We start from the raw sequence: 17,395 nt of genomic DNA, 5'->3' as shown, positions 1-17,395 counted from the left end.
GTTTTTGTGCTTTCCTTTCCATGTAGAAAGTCCTTCCCCTGGGCCGTGCGTGATGGTGTGTACCTATAGTCCCAGGTACTCTGGAGGCTGAGATGGAAGGATCGTTTGAGTCTAGGAGTTCAAGGCTGTAGTGCATTACGATCACACCTATGAATTAGCCACTGCACTCCAGCCTGGGTAACATAGCAAGAACTCATCTCTAAATAATAATAATAGTGTATAATAATAATGATGATAGTCCTTGCCTTGATTCCAATGAACATCACTGGAAGTCTTGACTAATTAGAACCTAGCAATAGTAGTCAACTGTGGAAGATTATACTAGAAGAAGAAATTCCCCAAAGGACTACAGAACGAATAACGACGATGACAATAACAATGTCTTGACGTTGAGCAGAGTGCTGGACATTGTTCTAAATAATTTATATAAACTGTGTCATCAGATTTTAGTTTCCTATTTTCCTATTTGCTACCTCATCTTCCTTTTCTTTTCCTTCCTTCCTTCCTTCCTTCCTCTCTCTCTCTTTCTTTCTTTCTTTCTCTCTCTCTTTTTTTTTTTTTTGAGATGGAGTCTGACTCTGTTGTCCAGGATGGAGTGCAGTGGCGCCATCTTGGCTCACTGCAACCTCCGCCTCCCGGAGTCAGGGGACTCTGCTGCCTCATCCTCCGTAGGAGCTGGGGCTATAGGCACATGCCACCAGGCCCAGCTAATGTTTATATTTGTATTAGAGATGGGTTTTTACCATGTTGGCCAGGCTGGTCTTGAACTCCTGACCTCAGGTGATCCACCTGCCTTGGCCCCCCAAAGTGCTGGGATTATGGGCGTGAGACACCGTGCCCGGCCTGGTCTTGTTGGGTTTTGATGAGGAAGTAGATGGAGGAGGGGAGGTGGTAGCTGTGTCTAGGTCCGTCTCCATCTATTGGCCCTTAGTGCTCTCGTATTTCTCTCTCTCTTGAGTTGGACATTTTGCTTCTACCACATTTGCTGCCTCAGTATTGGCTCATTCTCTCTCTCCTCTGTCCTTGTCGGGGAATATTTCTTACTGACGTGAGAAGTCAGATGCCAATAGGAAAAGACACACCAACCATGACAGAAAAGACCTGAAAGAGGATATGCTTGGGGTACAATTGGAGAAAGGCAGGAAAGAACAAACATTCAGGCAGTTTTTAGGACCAGTAGGGGCCAAAGGTTAGCGCAATCGCGAAAGTGCAGCAAACTATAGCGTTCATCTTGTGCCTGGGTTAGACGGTTCAAGGCAGCTGAAGAAATGGAAGATGAGGCCGGGTGCCATAGCTCACGCCTGTAATCCCAGTACTTTGGGAGGCTGAGGTGACTGGTTCACCTGAGGTCATGAGTTCGAGACCAGCCTGGCCAACATGGCAAAACCCCGTCTGTACTAAAAATACCAAAATTAGCTGGATATCATAGTAGGCACCTGTAATCCCAGCTACTCAGGAGGCTGAGGTAGGAGAATCGCTTGAACCCAGGAGGCGGAGGTTGCAGTGAGCCGAGATCGCGCCACTGCACTCTAGACTGCCACAGAGTGAGACTCCATCTCTAAAACAAACAAACAAACAAAAAAATCAAAGAAAAAAAACAAAACCAACAAAGCCCAATGAGAACAGCAGCATGTTGGAAAAGATTCCGGGTTTGTTCAGGTGGGCTATGCGTTATGATGATTGTGAGTAGTGTGAAGAAATAGAGCAATTCTGTGGAGTTACATTTAGTTGGGATCTACATGCATTGATAGAGAAATGTTTACATAAAATGTATATCTTTGGTTGGGCACAATAGCTCACGCCTGTAATCCCAGCACTTTGGGAAGCCAAGGAGGGTGGATCATGAGGTCAGAAGTTCTAGACCAGCCTGGCCAACATGGTGAAACCCTGTCTCCACTAAAAATACAAAAAATTAGCTGGGCCTGTTGGCAGGTGCATGTAATCCCAGCTACTCAGGAGGTTGAGGCAGGAGAATCTCTTGAACCTGGGAGGCGAAGGCTGCAGTGAGCTGAGACTGCACCACTGCAATCCAGCCTGGGCAACAGAGTGGGCATCTGTCTTAAAAACAAAAACAGGCCGGGCGTGGTGGCTCAAGCCTGTAATCCCAGCACTTTGGGAGGCCGAGACGGGCGGATCACAAGGTCAGGAGATCAAGACCATCCTGGCTAACACGCTGAAACCTCGTCTCTACTAAAAAATACAAAAAACTAGCTGGGCGAGGTGGCGGGCGCCTGTAGTCCCAGCTACGCGGGAGGCTGAGGCAGGAGAATGGCGTAAACCTGGGAGACGGAGCTTGCAGTGAGCTGAGATCCGGCCACTGCACTCCAGCCTTGGTGACAGAGCGAGACTCTGTCTCAAAAAAAAAAAAAAAGTGTATCTTCATATAAAGAAATGCTTATGAGAAGGTTTTAATAAAATGGCCTAATACCATATGTTAGATGAACAAAGAACCATGAAATAAAATTATGTATAAAAACACATTTAGGAGTTAAAAGATGGTGTCAGTTCTTTGTTTTTTGGTTTTTTTTCTGAGACAGAGTTTCATTCTCGTTGCCCAGGCTGGAGTGCAATGGCGTGATCTTGACTCATTGCAATCCCCGCCTTCTGGGTTCAAGTGAGTCTCCAATTTCAGCCTCCTGAGTAGCTGGGATTACAGGCGTGTGCCACCACGCCCAGCTAATTTTTGTATTTTTAGTGGAGACAGGGTTTTCCCATGTTGGCCAGGCTGGTCCCAAACTCCGGACCTCAGGTGATCTGCCTGCCTCAGCCTCCCAAAGTGCTGGGATTACAGGCGTGAGCCACCGTGCCCAGCTGGTGTTAGTTTTTTAATTGATTAAAATACACTTAAAAGGATAGAATAAAAGGGCAGATGAAAATATGGCAAAATCAAAGCAGTTATGGATTTCCAAACATTTTTCTAGTGACATGTTGTACATACACAATCAGGGAAGAAACTAAAAATCAAACTGAGCATGTGCTTATTGAGTTTTAATTCCATAAAAGAAACAAAAAAATTATACTACAGCTACAGATGTTCCTGTCTCCAGATTTCAAAAATGTTTTCCAACTATCTCAAGGGGACTGGGCAAGAGAGAACAGATGGCTGAGCATAACCTACTCCCTGTGCTAGAGAAGTAAATCCAAGTGCATTTCATACTGATGCTACCTCAGTAATATCGGCTTTGAGCAGAGAAGGATGGTGTAAATTGCTTTCCCCCACTGTAACCCTTAAAGCCCGCTCGTCCCCCAGCTTTGTTTGAGGAAGGATAGTTTGTGATCGATCGACAGCATCTAGGAAGGGATGTTAGTTTGCTAGGGCTGCGATAACAAAGTGGCACAGACTGCATGGTAGCAGAAATGTACTTTCTCTTGGCTCTAGAGGCCTAACGTCCAATATCAAGGCATTAGCAGGGTTGGCCTCTCCTGGGGGCGTCTCAGCTTGAAAATGGTGTCTTTTCTTGTGTCTTCGCGTGGTTTTCCTTATGTGTGTGTCTGTGTCCTGATCTCCTCTTGTTATGAGGACACGAGTCATATTGAATCAGGGCCCACACTGAGAACTTTTTTTTTCTTTTTTTTTTTTCAGACAGGGTCTGACTCTGTCGCCCAGGCTGGAGTACTGTGGCTCCATCATGGCTCACTGTGGCCTCAACCTCTTGGGCTCAAGCAATCCTCCTGCTTCAGCCTCTCAAATAGCTGGGACTACAGAAGTGTGCCACAATCCCTGGCTAATTAAAAAAAAAATTTTTTTTTGACTGGGACGGTAGCTCACGCCTGTAATCCCAGCACTTTGGGAGACCGAGGTGAGCAGATTACCTGAGGTTGGGAGTTCTAGACCAGCCTGATCAACACGGAGAAATCACGTCTCCAAAAAAAAAATAACACAAAACAAAATTAGCCAGGTGTGGTGACACATGCCTGTAATCCCAGCTACTCGGGAGGGTGAGGCAGGAGATTGCTTGAACCTGGGAGGTGGAGGTTGCAGTGAGCCAACATTGCACCATTGCACTCCTGGACAACAAGAGTGAAACTCCATCTCAAAAAAAAAAAAATTTTTTTTTTTTTTTTTTTGGCCAGGCATGGTGACTCACACCTATAATCCCAGAACTTTGGGAGTCCGAGGCAGGTGAATTACCTGAGATAACGAGTTCGAGACCAGCTTGACCAACATGGCAAAACGCCTTCTCTACTAAAAATACAAAAATTAGCCAGGCATGATGGTGGGCACCTGTCAACCCAGCTACTCGGGAGGACCCCTTGACCCTGGAAGGTGGAGCTAAGATGGTGTTACTGCACTGCAGCCTGGGTGACACAGCAAGACTCTGTCTCAAAAAAACCAAAAAAAGGTATAACAACGAAACAAATTCCAAACTGCATTGACTTTTTCTACAGCAAGGAAATTTTGATGTGAACCAAAGAATTCTTCATTTCATTTTGTAGCAGGCTCCAGTCCCTTTTGGAAAAGGTGAGGGTATATATAATGAATAAATAAATAATATCACTGTATTTTGCATTGGCAGAAAAAAATCTGCATGTGCAAGCAACAATCTTTTCCTTGTTTCAATATTAAATTGCTTACTTGGACTAAAGTAAACCTTTAAAAGTATAAAACTGCTTGGCATTCGTATCAGTTAGCATAAATTCAAAGGAATCAATCAGCATAACCAAGTGACATTGAGTCAATGTTGACTTTCTCTTCTACTGGACTTATTTATTTATTTATTTATCTTTGAGACAGGGTCTTGCTCTGTCACCCAGGCTAGAGTGCAGTGGAGCGATCCTCACTTACTGCAACCTCCACACCCAGCTCAAGTGATCTCCCACCTCAACCTCCCAAGTAGCTGGGACCACACTGCCACCATGCCCAGCTAATTTTTTTTTTTTTTTTGAGATAGAGTCTTGCTTTGTCCCCCAGGCTGGAGTGCAGTGGCACAATCTTGGATCACTGCAACCTCTTCCTCCCGGGTTCAAGCCATTCTTCTGTCTCAGCCTCCTGAGTAGCTGGGATTACAGGCACAGGCTGTGATGCCCAGCTAATTTTTCTTTTTTTTTTTTTTTTTTTGAGGCGGAGTCTCGCTCTGTCGCCCGGACTGGAGTGCAGTGGCCGGATCTCAGCTCACTGCAAGCTCCACCTCCTGGGTTTACGCCATTCTCCTGCCTCAGCCTCCCGAGTAGCTGGGACTACAGGCGCCCGCCACCTCGCCCGGCTAGTTTTTTTTGTATTTTTAGTAGAGACGGGGTTTCACCGTGTTAGCCAGGATGGTCTCGATCTCCTGACCTCGTGATCCGCCGTCTCGGCCTCCCAAAGTGCTGGGATTACAGGCTTGAGCCACCGCGCCCGGCCCTTTTTTTTTTTTTTGGCAATGGGGGGACGGAGTTTCACTCTTATTGCCCAGGTGGTAATGCAATGGCGTAATCTCGGCTCACCACAACCTCCGCCTCCCGGGTTCAAGCCTCCCAAGTAGCATGGATTACAGGCATGTGCCACCACACCCAGCTAATTTTGTATTTTTAGTAGAGATGGGGTTTCTCCATGTTGGTCGGGCTGGTCTTGAACTCTCAATCTCAGGTGATCCGCCCGCCTTGGCTTCCCAAAATGTTGAGATTACAGGCGTGAGCCACCGCACCCAGCCACCAGGCTAATTTTTTGTATTTTAGTAGAGATAGGGTTTCATCATGTTCCCAGGCTGGTCTTGAACTCCTGAACTCAGGCAATCCACCCACCTTGGCCTCCCAAAGTGCTAGGATTACAGGGGTAAGCCACCACGCTCGGCCAATGTTTTGTATTTTTAGTAGAGATGTAGTCTCACCATGTTGCCCAGGCTGGTTTGAACTCAAGTAATCCATCCTGTCCTCCCAAAGTACTGGGATTGCTGGTGTGAGTCACCGCTCTCGGCCAAGACTTCTTTTATTTACACTTCATGGGAATTATGTTTTGGGGATGCCTAAGGCACAGAAAAATTAAATGATGCTATAGACTGAATTGTTTCTCCCCTACCCATTCATGTGTTTAACCCCTAACACCCAATGTCAGTGTATCTGGAGATAGGATCTTTAGGAGGTAATTAAGGTTAAGAGAGGTGCACTGATCCTAGCCCCCTCTCTCTGCCATGTGAGGATACTTAGAGAAGGTGGCAGGTACAAACCAGGAAGACCACTCTTGGCCAGAGGCAGCAGCTGCAGGCACCTTGTTCTTGGGCTTCCTACTCTCCAGAACTGTGGAAATAAATGTATGTTTATTTATTTACAGACAAGGTCTCGCTCTGTTACCCAGGCTGGATTGCAGTGTCATGATCATAGCTCACTGCAACCTCGAATTCCTACGTTCAGGTGATCCTCCCACCTTGGCCTCCCAAAGTGTTGGGATTACAGGCATGAGCTACCATGCCCAGCCAATTCTGTTGTTTAAGCCACCCCGTCTGTGTGTTTTGTTATAGCAGCCCAGGCAGGCTCATACAAATGACCTGCCTAAACCCCTGACTGTCTCCTTTGTAGCTTCCAGATCTTCATCTTACGTATGTCTTCATTATTTCCTTTTCTGAAGAAATGATGCCCAGTCCACCCTAGCAAAAGTAAGCCCCATGCTCATTCTCTGTCAGAGCACGTTTTTGTTTCTTTTTTTTTTGAGACAGAGTTTTGTTCTTATTGCCCAGGCTGGAGTGCAGTGTCAATCTCAGCTCACTACAACCTCTGCCTCCCAGGTTCAAGCGATTCTTCTGCCTCAGCCTCCCGAGTAGCTGGGATTGCAGGCACCCACTACCATGCCCGGCTAATTTTTGTAGTTTTAGTAGAGACAGAGTTTCACCGTGTTGGCCAGGCTGTTCTTGAACTCCTGACCTTAGGTGATCCACCCGCCTCAGCCTCCCAAAGTGCTGGGATTATAGGCATGAGCCACCATGCCCGGCCATCAGAGCACTTTTTTTTTTTTTTTTTTTTGAGACGGAGTCTCGCTCTGTCGCCCAGGCTGGAGTGCAGTGGCCGGATCTCAGCTCACTGCAAGCTCCGCCTCCCAGGTTTACGCCATTCTCCTGCCTCAGCCTCCCGAGTAGCTGGGACTACAGGCGCCCGCCACCTCGCCCGGCTAGTTTTTTGTATTTTTTTTTAGTAGAGACGGGGTTTCACCGTATTAGCCAGGATGGTCTCGATCAGAGCACTTTTTAGAAAGCATTTATCCTGGCCAGGTGCGGTGGCTCACACCTGTAATCACAGCATTTTGGGAGGCCAAGGCAGGTGGATCCTGAGGTCAGGAGTTTGAGACCAGCCTGACCAAGATGGTGAAATCCTGTCTCTCCTAAAAAAATACAAAAATTAGCTGGGCGTGGTGGCGGGCTCCTCTGATCCCAGCTACTCAGGAGGCTGAGGCAGGAGAATCGCTTAAACCTGGGAGGCGGAGGTTGCAGTGAGCTGAGATTGTGCCACTGCACTCTAACCTGGGCGACAGAGCGAGACTCCATCTCAAAAATAAATAAATAAATAAAATAAAATAAAATGAAAGCATTTATCCTAGTCGTATTGATTTGTTTTACTTGTTGATTTTCACTTGCATGTCACAGAGACCCTCTCTCTCTTGCTCTGTCAGGTGCCTTCTCAAGGCGGACGGCTTTGCACATGGCAGGCAGTACAGGGAAATGTTCTGCTTATCAACAGCTGTGCCCTAACGGGGTGAGCAGACAGGCCTGAGGACTTTAGTTTTTCAGTCACAGTGAAGAACATGTATTAAGTGGGGCCAGTGGAAGCTATTTCCAACCTAGGCTAGGCAATTAACCCACTGACTCAATATGATGATGCTGTCTTGATTTGATTCTCTACTTCATTCAAAACAGGCTCAGACTGGATAGAAAAAAGAATCTGTTCAAAGTTCGGTTATAGGTTCCACTTGTTAATTGATGATGATGGTGAACGAGCAGAGTGTATGACATTTTGCTAAGTGTTCATTGTGAAAAGAGTTCAGAGCTTGGATCCTGGAACTTGCCCACCAATGGGGTTTTGCTGTAGGCCACTGTGTGGCCTTGGGCTAGGCATTTACCCCTTTCTCTCTCTCTGTTCTTTCTTTCTCTCCCTTCTTTTTCTTTCTCTACCTTCTTTCTTTCCTTCTCTCTCTCTCTCCTTCCTTCTTTCCTTCCTTCCTTCCCTTCCTTCCCTTCCTTCCTTCCTTTCTTTCCTTCCTATCCTTCCTTCCTTTTCTTTGAGATAAGGTCTGGCTCTATCACCCAGGCTGGAGTGCAATGGCATGATCTCTGCTCACTGCAACCTCCACCTCTCGCGTTCAAGCAGTTCTCATGCCTCAGCCTCCTGAGGAGCTGGAACTACAGGTATGCACCACCATGCTCACCTAATTTTTTTTTTTTTTTTTTTAGAAACGTGTTTTTGCCTGCCATGTTGCCCAGCCTGGTCTCAATCTCTTATAATCTCAAGTTACCAGAAGGTGCTCCTTTGCCTCTTAGGAGGGTGACAAGGTGGTAGACAAAGTTTCTCCATGGCCGAAGATGGCATGCTCCCTGTAGAACCTGCTCCCTTCAGAACCTGCTCCCCACACCAGGGCTGAGCGCAGTCACTGATACCTGTAATCCCAGCACTTAGAGAGGCCAATGTGAGAGGATCACTTGAAGTCAGGAGTTCGAGAACAGTTTGAGCAATGTAGTAAGACTGCCCCAACTTCTCTATAAAACACTGGAAAATTAAAATAACAAAAAAGCAAGAAACTTCCCTACCAGAATATGAATTAAGGTGTTTGCCCATGAAGAAAACACATTGTAAAATAGCATGATTAATACAATCACATTGTAACAATAGCATGAGTATTAGGTCAAGCCTGGTCACACCCTCCAGCTCTGTAAAAGAAAACTTAGCTGGGGACCGGGCATGGTGGTTCACACCTGTAATCCCAGCACTTTGGGAGGCCGAGGCAGGTGGATCACTTGAGGTCAGGAGTACAAGACCAGCCTGGCCAACATGGTGAAACCCCGTCTCTACTAAAAATACAAAAAGTAGCCAGGTGTGGTGGCACATGCCTGTAATCCCAGCTACTCAGGAGGCTGAGGCAGGAGAATTGCTTGAACCCTGGAGGCGGGGGTTGCAGTGGGCTGAGATCTTGCCACTGCACTCCAGCCTGGGAGACAAGAGAGAGACTCCATCTCAAAAAAAAAGAAAAAAAAGCTTCTTCTCCGAGAAAACACCAAATGGCGGATGACGCCGGTGCAGCGGGGGGGCCCGGAGGCCCTGGTGGCCCTGGGATGGGGGACCGCGGTGGCTTCCGCGGAGGTTTCGGCAGTGGCATCCGGGGCCGGGGTCGCGGCCGTGGACGGGGCCGGGGCCGAGGCCGCGGAGCTCGCGGAGGCAAGGCTGAGGATAAGGAGTGGATGCCCGTCACCAAGCTGGGCCGCTTGGTCAAGGACATGAAGATCAAGTCCCTGGAGGAGATCTACCTCTTCTCTCTGCCCAGTAAGGAATCTGAGATCATTGACTTTTTCTTGGGGGCCTCTCTCAAAGACGAGGTTTTGAAGATTCTGCCGGTGCAGAAGCAGACCCGTGCTGGCCAGCGCACCAGGTTCAAGGCGTTTGTTGCTATCGGGGACTACAATGGCCACTTCGGCCTGGGTGTTAAGTGCTCCAAGGAGGTGGCCACCGCCATCCGTGGGGCCATCATCCTGGCCAAACTCTCCATTGTCCCGGTGCGCAGAGGCTACCGGGGAACAAGATTGGCAAGCCCCACACTATCCCTTGCAAGGTGACAGGCCGCTGCGGCTCTGTGCTGATGCGCCTTATCCCTGCACCCAGGGGCACTGGCATCGTCTCAGCGCCTGTGCCCAAGAAGCTGCTCATGATGGCTGGTATTGATGACTGCTACACCTCAGCCCGGGGCTGCACTGCCACCCTGGGCAACTTCGCCAAGGCCACCTTTGATGCCATCTCTAAGACCTACAGCTACCTGACCCCTGACCTCTGGAAGGAGACTGTGTTTACCAAGTCTCCCTATCAGGAATTCACTGACCACCTTGTCAAGACCCACACCAGAGTCTCCGTGCAGCGGACCCAGGCTCCAGCTGTGGCTACAACATAGGCTTTTTATACAAGAAAAATAAAGTGAATTAAGCCTGTTACTAAAAAAAAAAAAAGAAAAGAAAAGAAAAAAAAAAGAAAAAAAAGCTTCTTCTCCGAGAAAACACCAAATGGCGGATGACGCCGGTGCAGCGGGGGGGCCCGGGGGCCCTGGTGGCCCTGGGATGGGGAACCGCGGTGGCTTCCGCGGAGGTTTCGGCAGTGGCATCCGGGGCCGGGGTCGCGGCCGTGGACGGGGCCGGGGCCGAGGCCGCGGAGCTCGCGGAGGCAAGGCCGAGGATAAGGAGTGGATGCCCGTCACCAAGCTGGGCCGCTTGGTCAAGGACATGAAGATCAAGTCCCTGGAGGAGATCCACCTCTTCTCTCTGCCCAGTAAGGAATCTGAGATCATTGACTTTTTCTTGGGGGCCTCTCTCAAAGACGAGGTTTTGAAGATTCTGCCGGTGCAGAAGCAGACCCGTGCTGGCCAGCGCACCAGGTTCAAGGCGTTTGTTGCTATCGGGGACTACAATGGCCACTTCGGCCTGGGTGTTAAGTGCTCCAAGGAGGTGGCCACCGCCATCCGTGGGGCCATCATCCTGGCCAAACTCTCCATTGTCCCGGTGCGCAGAGGCTACCGGGGAACAAGATTGGCAAGCCCCACACTATCCCTTGCAAGGTGACAGGCCGCTGCGGCTCTGTGCTGATGCGCCTTATCCCTGCACCAGGGGCACTGGCATCGTCTCAGCGCCTGTGCCCAAGAAGCTGCTCATGATGGCTGGTATTGATGACTGCTACACCTCAGCCCGGGCTGCACTGCCACCCTGGGCAACTTCGCCAAGGCCACCTTTGATGCCATCTCTAAGACCTACAGCTACCTGACCCCTGACCTCTGGAAGGAGACTGTGTTTACCAAGTCTCCCTATCAGGAATTCACTGACCACCTTGTCAAGACCCACACCAGAGTCTCCGTGCAGCGGACCCAGGCTCCAGCTGTGGCTACAACATAGGCTTTTTATACAAGAAAAATAAAGTGAATTAAGCCTGTTACTAAAAAAAAAAAAAGAAAAGAAAAGAAAAAAGAAAAAAAAAAGGCACGGTGGCTCATGCCTGTAATCCATCCCAGCACTTTGGGAGGCTGAGGTGGGTGGATCACGAGGTCAGGAGTTCAAGACCAGCTGGACCAGCATGGTGAAACCCTGTCTCTACAAAAATTAGCTGGGCATGGTGGCACCCGCTTGTAATCCCAGCTACTAAGGAGCCTGAGGCAGGAGAATCGCTTGAACCCAGGAGGTGGAGGTTGTGGTGAGCCAAGATTACACCACTGCACTCCAGCCTGGGTAACATAGTGAGACTTCATCTTAAAAAAAAAAAAAAAAAAGGGCCAGGCGAGGTGACTCATGCCTGTAATCCCAGCACTTTGGGAGGCCGAGGTTGGTGGATATGAGGTCAGGAGATCGAGACCATCCTGGCTAGCATGGTGAAACCCCATCTCTACTAAAAATACAAAAAAAAAATTAGCCAGGCGTGGTGGTGGGCACCTGTAGTCCCAGCTACTCAGGAGGCTGAGGCAGGAGAATGGCACGAACCTGGGAGGCGGAGCTTGCAGTGAGCCGAGATTGTGCCACTGCACTCCAGCCTGGGTGACAAAGCAAGACTCTGTCTCAAAAAAAAAAAAAAAAAAAAAGTCGACAAAGGAAAGGGAAAGGCTCTTTTCTATTAGAGTTCAGTGAACTGATTGTAGAGCTAACAGGCAACTTGCAGGCCAGCATTCCCTCAAGTAGAAATGAACTCTAATATCCATGATCAAGCCCAGAAACGTGTTGGTTTCTTTCTTCTACGCCTCTGAGAAGTTAATTACTTCCAGCTGAGTCCTAGCCTTTCCTGGCCAACGTACCTGGCTATCTCCGCAGTCGATCCCACACCTATGAAAGCTTATACTTTTTCTAAGGGATGGTGTAATAGTTGGGAGAGCTAACCCACGATTAGACAGGCCAAGGGGGTCTGAGTTGGGAATTTAATTATATAAGTGCATAACTCACCATTTTCTACTTTTCCTGACATATGGATACAAACCCTCAAAATGACAGGAAAGTAAATTTAAAAATGAAGGAAGGGCAGGAAAGAAGAAAAGAAGAAAGGGAGTTCAAATGTTAAACATTAAAATGGTCTACTCTCTTGAGTATACCTGCAGATATTCCTCAAGTTCTAGCATTGGCCCATCTCTCTCTCTTTCTCTTCCATGATGATTTTGTAACTTAGGTACTGCTTGCCAAATACCCAACCTAACTTTCAAACAATATTCAGAGCAGCTGTTTTCAATTCTCACTCTATGCAGTGAACTCTGAAATCTACATCTCTATTTTGTTTTTTGTTTTTTGAGATGAGTCATGCTCTGTCGCTCAGGCTGGAGTTCAGTGGCGCGACCTCAGCTCACTGCAACCTCCGCCTCCCGGGTTCAAGCGATTCTCCTGCCTCAGCCTCCTGAGTAGCTGGGATTACAGGCACTCGCCACCACGCCCAGCTAATTTTTGTATTTTTTTTTTTTTTTGAGACGGAATCTTGCTCTGTTGCCCAGGCTGGAGTGCAGTGGCTGGATCTCAGCTCACTGCAAGCTCCGCCTCCCAGGTTTACGCCATTCTCCTGCCTCAGCCTCCTGAGTAGCTGGGACTACAGGCGCCCGCCACCTCGCCCGGCTAGTTTTGTGTATTTTTTAGTAGAGACGGGGTTTCACTGTGTTAGCCAGGATGGTCTCGATCTCCTGACCTTGTGATCCGCTCGTCTCGGCCTCCCAAAGTGCTAGGATTACAGGCTTGAGCCACCGCGCCCGGCCAATTTTTGTATTTTTAGTAGAGACAGGATTTCACCATCTTGGCCAGGCTGGTCTTGAGCTCTTGACCTTGTGATCCACCCACTTCTGCCTCCCAAAGTGCTGGGATTACAGGCGTGAGCCACCGTGCCCAGCCTTACACCTCTATTTTAAGCTTCTCGATAACCCTGGGTCTGTATTTTCAGCACTTACTGGACACCTCCACCTGGATGTGCCACCACCCTTGGCCTTGCTGGGCCCAGGAGGACCTTGTGCTTCCTCCCAAACCAACATCTTCTGTGTTACCGATTCCCATTCATGATGGACTTCTGACGGGCCTGGTCACCCAGGCTCTCTAGGTAAGTGGGTCTCAACTTGGCTGAACACTGCATTAGCAAGAGGGACATTTTTTTTTGAGACGGAGTTTTGCTCTTGTTGCCGAGACTGACATGCAATGGTGTGATCTTGGCTCACCGAAACGTCCACCTCTTGGGTTCAAGTGATTCTCCTGCCTCAGTCTCCCGAGTAGCTGGGATTATAGGCACGCGCCACCACGCCCGGCTAATTTTTTTTTTTTTTTTTTTTTTTAAGTAGGGACGGCGTTTCTCCATGCTGGTCACGCTGGTCTTGAACTCCCGACCTCCCGACCTCAGTGCCTCCCAAAGTGCTGGGATTACAGGTGTGAGCCACAACGCCTGGCCTAAGAAGGACATTTTTGAAAGCTCCCTAGCTGATTGTAACATACAGCTAGTGTTGAGAACTACTCTGCCTTTCTTTTTCTTCTTTTTTTTTTTTTTTTTTTTTTTTTTTTGAGATGGAGTCTCACACTGTCGCCCAGGCTGGAGTGCAGTGGCGTGATCTTGGCTCACTGCAAGCTCTGCCTCCTGGGTTCACGCTATTCTCCTGCTTCAGCCTCCCGAGTAGCTGGGACTACAAGTGCCCGCCACCATGCCTGGCTAATTTTTTTGTATTTTTAGTAGAGACGGGTTTCACTGTGTTAGCCAGGATGGTCTCAATCTCCTGACCTCGTGATTTGCCCTCCTCGGCCTCCCAAAGTGCTGGGATTACAGGCGTGAGCCACCACGCCCAGCCCTAAAATTATTTCTTGAGACAGAGTGTCACTCTGTCACCCAGGCTGGAGTGCAATGGTCCTATCTCGGCTCACTGTAACCTCCACCTCCCAGGTTCAAGCGATTCTCCTACCTCAGCCTTCTAAGTAACTGGGATTACAGGCACCCGCCACCATGCCTGGTTTATTGTAGACAATGATCCATTTAAGGGCAACACAAATATATGATAGTGATGACAGTAATAATTAGTGTTTTGTGACTGCCTTTGTATAGAACTTTAGTAGAGATTTCATAGCTATAATCTAATGACTTAATACTCAATATCTATGCTCCTTTTCTTTTTTGAGATAAAGTTTCACCCCGTTACCCAGGCTGGAGTGCAGTGGCTTGATCATAGCTCAAGCGATCCTCCTGTATAGTTGGGACTGTGCGCACATGCCACTGCACCCTGATTTTATGTATGTATATATATATTTTTTGAGATGGAGTTTCACTCCTGTTGCCTAGGCTGGAGTGCAATGGCACGATCTTGGCTCACTGCAACCTCTGCCTCACAGGCTCAAGTGATTCTCCTGCCTCAGCCTCCTGAGTAGCTGGGGTTACTGGTGCCTGCCACCACACTCAGCTGATTTTTGTATTTTTGTTAGAGATGGGTTTTCACCATGTTGGCCAGGCTGGTCTTGAACTCCTGACCTCATGATCCACCTGCCTCAGCCTCCCGAAGTGCTGGTATTACAGGCATGAGCCACCACATCTGGCTTTTTAATTTAATTTAATTTAATTTTTAGTAGAGATGAAGTCTTGTTATGTTACCCAGGTTGGTCTTGAACTCCTCCCAATTTCCTTTTCTAGTAACAAGATTCCTGACCCTTTTTTGTTTTTGTTTTTTTTTTTTTTGAGACAGAGTCTCGCTCTGTGGCCCAGGCTGGAGTGCAGTAGTGTGATCTTGGCTCACTGCAACCTCCGTTTCCCAGGTTCAAGTAATTCTCCTGCCTCAGCCTCCCAGGTAGCTGGGATTACAGGCACACGCCACTATGCGCAGGTAATTTTTTGTATTTTTTAAAGGAGAGATGGGGGTTTCACCATGTTGGCCAGGCCGGTCTCGAACTCCTGACCTCGTGATTCGCCTGCCTTGGCCTCCCAAAGTGCTGGGATTACAGGCGTGAGCCACTGCGCCCAGCTAGATTCCTGATTTTTTTTGCTGGGCACCTGGCTGTGAACACTACAGTGCTCAGCCCCTCTTACAGCTGGAGTAGGTACCTTCTGGAAATCATCCTTCCCTTTCTCCTCTTTCTCCTGTTCAGCACGCAGAGGAGCAGGCCAGGGCTGAGGCAGCTGGCCGGGACCACGGAGGCCATGGAGTGATGTGCAGCCGAGAGCCTGACAGAGGAATCAGGGTCGCACACCCAGGGATGGCAGAACCAGCCTTGAGCCACCTACGTGGGATTGTATCTAAGGGAGAGATGGACTTCCATCTGCTCAAGCCATTGATGGTTGGCATTTTCATTACTTGCTGCTGAACCTTATCTTCATTAATACATCAAGTTGTTATATATTTTCTTTTTTTTTTTTTTTGAGACGGAGTCTCACCCTGTTGCCAGGCTGGAGTGCAGTGGCGCAATCTCGGCTCACTGCAACTTCTGCCTCCCGGGTTCAAGCAGTCCTTCTACCTCAGCCTCCTGAGTAGCTGGGATTACAGGCGTATGCCACTATGCCTGGCTAATTTTTGTATCTTTTGTTTTTGAGACAGAGTCTTGCTCTGTCACCCAGGCTGGAGTGCAGTGGCACAATCTCGGCTCACTGCAAGCTCCGCCTCCTGGGTTCACGCTGTTCTCCTGCCTCAGCCTCCCAACTAGCTGGGACTACAGGTGCCCACGACCATGCCAGGCTAATTTTTTTTTTTTTTTTTGAGACGGAGTCTCGCTCTGTCGCCCAGGCTGGAGTGCAGTGGCCAGATCTCAGCTCACTGCAAGCTCCACCTCCCGGGTTCACGCCATTCTCCTGCCTCAGCCTCCCGAGTAGCTGGGACTACAGGTGCCCGCCACCTCGCCCGGCTAGTTTTTTGTATTTTTTAGTAGAGACGGGGTTTCACCGTGTTAGCCAGGATGGTCTCAATCTCCTGACCTCGTGATCCGCCCGTCTCGGCCTCCCAAAGTGCTGGGATTACAGGCTTGAGGCACCGCGCCCGGCCTTAATTTTTTGTATTTTTAGTAGAGATGGGGTTTCACCGTGTTAGCCAGGACGGTCTTGATCTCCTGACCTCATGATCCGCCCGCCTCGGCCTCCCAAAGTGCTGGGATTACAGGTGTGAGCCACCGCGCCCGGCCAGTATCTTTTTTCAGTAGAGACAGCGTTTCACCATGTTGACCAGGCTGGTCTCGAACTCCTGACATTGTGATCCACCTGCCTCAGCCTCCCGAAATGCTGGGATTACAGGTGTGAGCCACTGCGCCAGGCTGTCATTATTTGTTTCCTAAAGGCATTAAGCAAGTTCCTAAGACATGGCTAAGTTTGGATATGAACCAGGTCTGTTTTCTCTAAACTTTGTTATTTTCAGTAAATTATTCTTCTTACCATTAATGTTTACAAAAATGGCAGCTGTACACTATTAAAGATTTGCAGAGGATACAAAGGCAACATGTCAGTAGCCACTGAGAGCTTTAACGGAGGCTCTCAGATCAATATTTAAAGACCTAGGACTTTTAAAGGGAATATTTACATTGGAATAGTGTCATAAACTGAATTTTGAAAAAACAAACAGAAAATGTAAAAGAAAGCTTTCCAAGGGACCAATACTTTAATTTCAGGAGTGTTCTTATCCTTTGTAACATGGTATTTTCTATATAGTGTGAAAGGAAAATCAATCTTGGGACCCCAAAATTACTAAGCCAAGGAAAAAGTCAGGCTGGGAAGTGTCAGGCAAACCTGCTTCCCATTTTATTCCCAAATAAGATAGTTACAAAGATAAAAAAGCTACATACCTTATATAGTCATGATTGTGGTATTTAAAAAAAAAAGAAAAAAGAAAAAAAAGTAAATTAGAAAGAAGCTACATGGCCGGGCGTGGTGGCTCACGCCTGTAATCCCAGCACTTTGGGAGGCAGAGGAGGGCAGATCACGAGGTCAGGAGTTTGAGACCAGCCTGACCAACACAGTGAAACCTCGTCTCTACTAAAAAAAATACAAAAATTAGTTGGGCGTGGTGGCACACACCTATAATCCCAGCTACTTAGGAGGCTGAGGCAGGAGAATTGCTTGAGAATTACAGAGATTTCGGTGAGCCAATATTGCACCACAGCACTCCAGGCTGGGCGACAGAACAAGACTCTGTCTCAAAAAAAAAAAAAAAAAAACTGCATACCTTCCTCACAATTTGTCCACAAAGAAATTCCCTGTGGGCTTCAAGATCTTTACCCTACAACAGTCCTGTTGAATTTCACCCTGGCAATGTAATTGATAGCTTATCTTCACAGATATGGGA

General features: G+C 48.2%; 2 pseudogenes across 2 annotated transcripts; both read left to right on the top strand.

Annotated features, from left to right (window-relative positions):
- The first annotated feature begins 9,151 nt into the window (after positions 1-9,151).
- Positions 9,152-10,112, top strand: LOC117072603 (annotated as a pseudogene). Its single transcript, XR_004432877.1, has one exon. The product of XR_004432877.1 is annotated as a 40S ribosomal protein S2-like (transcript).
- Positions 10,113-10,134: 22 nt separating this feature from the next.
- Positions 10,135-11,100, top strand: LOC117072605 (annotated as a pseudogene). Its single transcript, XR_004432878.1, has one exon. The product of XR_004432878.1 is annotated as a 40S ribosomal protein S2-like (transcript).
- The last annotated feature ends 6,295 nt before the right edge of the window (positions 11,101-17,395 follow it).

This window comes from Trachypithecus francoisi, unplaced genomic scaffold (genome assembly GCF_009764315.1).
Source record: "Trachypithecus francoisi isolate TF-2019V2 unplaced genomic scaffold, Tfra_2.0 Lachesis_group4, whole genome shotgun sequence".
Classification (NCBI taxonomy): Eukaryota; Metazoa; Chordata; class Mammalia; order Primates; family Cercopithecidae; genus Trachypithecus; species Trachypithecus francoisi.
Note: the sequence above shows the minus strand (reverse complement) of the source record. Positions and strands in the feature narration are given on the sequence as shown.